Genomic DNA, 6,450 nt, shown 5'->3' with positions numbered 1-6,450 from the left:
TCTTTGTGCCCACCCATTTTGATATTTTCTTCACCATTGGCACAATCAAGTTTGGCCATCTTCTAATCAAATCTAATCACCTTATTACTCTCCTCTCTAATCGTATTTCAGAACATTTAGCACTGACTCATCCCAGGTTCTTAAGAGAGAGCAGAGAGGAAAATAACCTGGGAAAAGAGCACCCAGGGCAGAAAATGAAAAAGTGGTGATAAAGGATTAGAGGGCTTTGAGTAAATCAAAATCTGCCAGCAGCTGAATGGGACTATTGACCATCAAATGAAGGAAAAAGGCCTAACCTGTTAAAAAGTGGAGACATTAAAAATAGATGGGCAATTTTTTTTTTATAGAGTTGGGTACAATTACTTTAATACACAAGGGTCTTTTGAATACATTTTAGGGTAGTATCTAGTATATATCTAGAACTGGACTGGATTCCATCTACTCCAATCTCTTCATTTAGCCAATGAGGAAACTGAGTCACAGAAATGGATAGTCATTTGTCCAAGGTCACATAATTATTAAGGATCAGAGATGGAATTTGCATGTCACTCCTTTGACTTCCAAACTAGTACTTCTATCCTATGTTTGCCTCTCTAAACTAAGCAACACAAATCATGGATTATACCCAAAGTGAATAATCCAAAAATCAATTGTGTCTTATTTTGGATTGCGTTTTTGTTCTTATATTTTAAAAAACCAGCAGAATACCTGCTCTTCTAAGAATTCACATTTTATTTGCCTAAATGTAGTTATAATGAAAAGACCAAGCTCAGAAAAAAATGCAAAACTAACCAACTTCTCGTAGAGCAAAGATGTCAAACATGTGACCTTTGGGCCACATGAGGATCCCTTCTGAGGGTGGTCCAAAGAAGATTAAAATATAATTGGGAAGTATTTAACAAAATAGATAAAAATACAATAAAACATAGATAATATTAACATATAGTTTTCTAAGTCAATATTCAGGCCACATGTATGGTTTGGTGGCCATGAGTTTCTATTTGAGTTTGATACCACTGTCCTAGAAGAGGCAAAGATTTTTCCAAAATGATATTTCAAAGGAGTGATTTCATCCTGAAATGTAAGTCCAGGAGGTGACTCTAACACATGAAAGTTCAAAGCAAGACCACTGGAATAGAGTGTTAGCAGGAAACTTAAAGCAACATCTATCCCTGGGACAAATACTGAGATTAATTTTAATAACACCCTTACTTAAGGTCCTGCTCATTGTTCTATGTTCTAAAATATTGTCCCTATAGCTCCCCAAATATCCATAAAGTTATCATTCCACTCATCCAGTGCGTTAACTTAACAAATTTGCTTTTTATGTTACAGAAAGCTCTGGTCAAATAAAGATAAAAGAAGCAGAAAGGGAAGGAAAAAAGGACATGTTCAAGATAAAGAGATGCGTAATTTTAAAACTAAAGCTTCTTTCCTAATAACGACATTTTAACATGTAGAAATAATAAGTCAGAGCATTTTATGCTCCATCTAAATGGTTTCTCCATTTTTAGCATCAAGTATAAAATCACATTCTAATTTTATAATATTTCCTCACATAATAGCCACCATGTTTTGTTTTATTTTTTTTTCTCCCAGCACAGAAGACAGTATGAGTTGCCTCAGGAGCAGAAAATCTGAAGGCACTATGAATAGTCCAGTGTAGCTAGAAAAAACATTAAGGGTGAGAACAGTGTGAGGCAAAGTGGAGAAGGTAAGATGGTCCTAGACTTGTGGTAAGCCTTGAATGTTAGGTTAAGGCATGGGAACTTTACTGGCTAAACAATAGGGAGTCAATGAAGGCTGATGAAAAGAGGTGATTAGACCTATACGTAAGAAGGATTAATCTGTGAATGAAAGAAAAGGCAAAACAAATTCCTGCTACTGATGGAATGGAATGGGAGAGAGAAAAAGTAGGATCCTAGATTTAGAGTTGGAAGGAACATTTATTGGCAGATAGAGAAACTGAGGCCCACGGAAGAAAAATGAATCAAGACTTTTGAGGAGGTTATTGCAGTATTTAAGTAACCATTAATGAGGGAATGTGGTAGAAGTGGAAATAGAGAAAGGCGTCTTCAGGGGTATCTAAAATTGGGGACTATTTCCCTTTATTTTATCTTCAAAAGGGAGGAGGGGAGAATGAAGAATGAGTCAGGAATCACAGGTCATGGAAAGTGGGAAAGGAACAAAAGAGTAGGAATGGGAGTGAAAGAACCGGGAGCACTGGGGAATTCAATTTTGCTTTGTGTAATCGGATGATTTGGGGTGGGTTTTGTATAGTTGCATCTTTGGTAGTTATTTTAGCCCATAATAGGGCTATCAATATTGTATTAAGATTATTTAGTTGATAAATCATATGAACAGATACTATAATTCTATTTCTCACATATAATGATTATTCTTTTAAAAGTATTTACATGTAGTTATGTGATTAATAACATTTAAAAGGCAAGATGGCACAATAGATAGAATCCTAGCCCTGCAGTCAGGAAGACCTGAATTCAAATTTTATCTCAGACTTTTACTAATTGTGTGACCCTGATGAACCTCTATTGCCTCAGTTTCTTCATCAATTTATGTATTATTATTCATCAATAATTTTTTAAATTATTATTCATCAATAAATTAGGAATATTAATAGCACCTACTATCCAGGGTTCTAGTAAGGATAAAGCAAGATATCTGTAAAGTGTTTTGCAAATTTTGAAGTACCATAGAAATACCAGTTGTTGTTAAGCTAGTTATTATTAAATTATAGGTCTGGAAACCTTTTGCATGTCTTTTCTGAAGACCAGACTAAGTAAATCCAGAACAATTCATTACCAAATATACTGGCTGCAAGATGACAATTTATTTTGACCACTGCCATTGTTAAAGACAGCCATTAAGTTGCAAAAGGAAAATAGTTCATCTCAGAAGAAAGAGCACCCACACTAACAAATGTATTCTTTAACATGTGAAATGAAAAGATTGGTGGATCTGGAATCTGAGGTACTGGGTTAAAATCTCAGCACAGATACTACCTTAATCTTGAGCAAAGTCATTTTAATCTGTTTGGGCCCCTCAGTTTCCTCACCTGTAAAATAAGGGAGTTGAACTTGTTAACTACTAAGATCACTTTCAGTGCAAAAATCTATGCTTTTCGTATCTTAAGTACATAGAATTACTAGTGGTAATTATAGATGTAGAGACAGGAGCAGCATTGCTATAGCCTGGTCCACTATTAAAGAAGACTGGTCCAATGATGCCAGTATTAAATGACTAGACACAGTTGCTGGCATGTGTGAAGCTCTTGGTAACGTTGGCTCTTGTAAACATAATTGGCAATATGGGTCTTAGAAACAGTTTACCTGCAACGCAAAGTCAAGTGCATGTCACGTCATCATTTCTGTGATGTCATGGTCTTCTTCAAAAACAAAGGATGAACACGATAAGCTTCTAAATAATGCCACTCATATTACTTATTAATGTGCTATACACTAGGATTTCTTCCCACTGTTCTAACTGGCCATTTCTTTCTATATAGTGTTTCCATGCCACACTCATCCTTTATGCCCCATTAGAGCCTAGCACAAAATCAGACACATCACGAGCTGATATAAAGTACTGATCTAAAAGTAAATTTTCAGATAATAATGTAATCTTAAATTTCTAGGATGCTTTCTACAATTCAAAGCATTTCTATATTCATGACTCCCTTTAATGTCAACTTTACCAAGGAGTTTTGAAAGTCAAGTTTATTTATAAAAGATGATAATAAGATTAGGTGATTTATATGCCAAGTATAAAATCTGGGTTCAGAATTTTCTAATTTTTGAGTTGTTATTTGATATTGACCTAACAATGTAAATTCTTTGGTCTAGTGATATTCTTATTAGAGTTATAATATTTGAACTGGCTCTCACTACCTAACCTGCTTATTGGCAAAACAATAGGGGGGACTGTGCTAAATTGTTTTGAGATTTATTTTGTCAGATATTTTAACCAAAAAGGGGCTCTCTGTAAGTGATCTCAACCAGAGAAGCAAATCTGCTAGAAGCTGCTCTGAAGCTCCCTTCATTCTACTGTGCCCAAGAGGAGAGGTCTCCAGAGGACTGCATTAGAAACCAGACAGCTGTATGAGATGAGACGATTGAACCTTAAGATATGATGAACTAATGAAATGGAGAGTGGGAGTGGGTTATTTAAAAAAAAAAACCACAACAATTATGTCATTATCTTCTGTAAGGCCTATTTGCCAAAGGGGACTGCCCTTAATGACTTCCGTCAATGCATCAGTCAATCTCTCTCATTTTTTCCCTCACATTGTTAACGATCTCCTCTGATTTTGTGTAACCCATAGAGGACTGCTGTCTATGCATCAAGGTTGTGACAATCCACAGAAAGACTTGGGTCTTTCTTTGGTTTGAAGGGGATAATGACAAAGAGGATTTAATTGGACTCCTATTTTGCTCCAATCATTATTAATCAGTTCAGTGTGATTCCATAAGGGTAATGATTATTCACAATTATTAGTGATAGTCAGTCTAGTCAATTAACATGAGTATAGGAATTACATATATTAATACATATTTTGCATATCTTAGATATACGAATAATTAGATAAAGTTAGATTCTATCTTATATTAGGTCCAAAACTTTAAGCCACTAGTAATAAAGTTCCTTGTTTAACCACAAGAATGTTGATGACCAAAACCAGTGTGGGTGGGATGTCTTTATACAGAAAGTCCCCCAATTTATTTTTGTACCTCTGGACCACTCTCTCTTGCCTATCATGAGGAGGGGACCATCTTATGACCAACTTGTCCATCCTGTGGCCATCCAAGCTGATGCATCATTTCTGGCCTTCCTGGAGGTTCAAAATCAAGGTCTACCATCTAGTAAAACTCTGTATTTTTACTTTGCCTCCTGTGGGTATTAAGCTGCATAAAAGTAAGGCCCTGGGGAAAGGGAGTAACTCATATTGTGAGGAAGATCTGAGGTCCCCATTCATTGAAGGGGATCAGTTCCTTTAATAAATGGTTAATGGCTCAGAACTCTGCTTCAGTAGTTTTTATTACAGATTGGATAATTTTGGATCCCACATACAAGCATTTAGGCCATTTGTGCCAGAAAACAATACTCAAACATGGGAGCTGTCCCTCCTCTACATATAAAAACAATTCCACTTTCCACCCTTGGGAAGAAACAGTGTGGTCTTCTGTCAAGAGCAGGAAGACTCATGCTAGCTATCAACAGTACTTTATAGTATATGACATAGAGAAGATGTCTGAAATTTTCAAAGATGCCATATATTTAACAGCCAAATTCAGAAGCCTGGCTAAAAAGAACTATCATAGCATTTCAGAATTCTCCATCACTGGCATGATGTTGGGCAGACATATGTAATCAATATCTGTTTAACCCCGTGCTTCCCAAATCACAAAAAGTTGAAATATAGAAATGCATCCACAGAATTATCATAGAAAAGTTCTAGTTCTGAATTTCAGATTAATCAGCCATGAGTCACTTATATTATAATATGGGCAGTGGAGAGTTTCTACAAATCACATTTCCAACAGAGAGCAGACTGACCAAAAGCTAGAGCCAGAGCAATTTCGGAATAGTTCTGCCATTATACACACAGAGACACCTTTTTTTTTTTTTGGCAGTATGTCAGTCTTTTTAAAGAGAAGCAATATTGAGATTTCTATATGTTCCTGTACTTCATTTAAAAATTTAATGCTCTGGATTCTATTGGATATTATGAAACTTTGCTTCTCTGAAGGATTTGACTGGGATCACCAAACTTTCATGTGATGATATTAAATGATAAAATAGTTGTGTTAAGAATGATAATTAGGTCCTCTTCTCCAACCCAATGAAGCGAATCATAGTTGTGCAATAGATTCATATTTTTAACAACTCATTTTACAGAACCATGTTTGAGAAATCTGTCAAGGAAACTGGGTTTCTATATTCCGATTGGACATGCTATATGATGCTTTCATGATAGCCCTATGGCAGTTTTTATATTGCTTGTGGATAATTTATAAGTGCCATTGTTCAGCTTTTTTTTCAGTTGTGTCTGACTTTTTGTGGGGATTTCTTGGCAAAGATACTGCAGTGATTTTCCATTTAATTCTCCAGCTCATTTTACAGATGAAGAAACTGAGGCAAATAGGGTTAATCACTTGCCCAGAGTCACAATTGTCTGAGGACAGATTTGAACTCAGAAAGATGAATCTTCCTGACTCCAGGCCCAGTGCTCCTATTCGCTGGGCCAATGAGCTGCCCATCTATAAATACTGTATATTTGTAATAGTGATTATGATGAACCTAAAAGGTGCTGAACATTTCAGGGCTTCCTAGATGAGATCCATAACCTTTCAAAATAATTCAGCCTAACTCCCCATGTGAAAAATCAAATGGATGAAGAATGCTTGTCATCCAGATTACAGTAAGTAGGGG

This window comes from Notamacropus eugenii, chromosome 7 (genome assembly GCF_028372415.1).
Source record: "Notamacropus eugenii isolate mMacEug1 chromosome 7, mMacEug1.pri_v2, whole genome shotgun sequence".
Classification (NCBI taxonomy): domain Eukaryota; kingdom Metazoa; phylum Chordata; class Mammalia; order Diprotodontia; family Macropodidae; genus Notamacropus; species Notamacropus eugenii.
The sequence above is the reverse complement of the archived record's forward strand: the minus strand, read 5'-3'. Positions refer to the sequence as shown.